Source organism: Phytophthora parasitica (genome assembly GCF_000247585.1).
Source record: "Phytophthora parasitica INRA-310 unplaced genomic scaffold supercont2.4, whole genome shotgun sequence".
Taxonomy (NCBI): Eukaryota; Oomycota; class Peronosporomycetes; order Peronosporales; family Peronosporaceae; genus Phytophthora; species Phytophthora nicotianae.
The window spans coordinates 382,196-382,731 of NW_008648990.1; positions in this window are offsets into that span (position 1 = coordinate 382,196).

Sequence of the window (536 nt, forward strand, 5' to 3'; positions counted from 1 at the left end):
AGGGCTCTACGGTACTCATGATTGCACGGCGTGAAGGGGTAAAGCTGCCCGGAGGCAATCCACCTGGTCGAGGTGGCTGTACCGCTTCCAGCAGCACACAGGGCTGTGGTTTTCGCTACGACATGGGGAGGGGGCCTCGGTGGATAACGCAGCTGTAGAAGAGGGGCTTAAAGAACTTCGAGCCCTCGTTTCAGAATACCACCCCCGGGACGTCTTCAATATGGATGAGACCGCATTCTTCTACCGCCGGGAACCACGAGGATCACTACCAGTGAACAAGAAGCAGAGCAAGCACCGGATCACCGTGTGCGTTGCCACCAACGCCCATGGCACGGAGCAGCTTCCGCTGCCCTTCATTGGGCGGTCTAAAGTGCCGCGACCCGTAAAAAATTGCAACCTTCTAGCCGAAATTGGAGCGACCTACACTAATACGGCGAAGGCGTGGATGAATACAGATAAGTACTGTGATTGGCTCTTGTCGCTAAATGAACGTATGCAGCTGGAAGAACGACAAGTACTACTACTTGTTGACAATG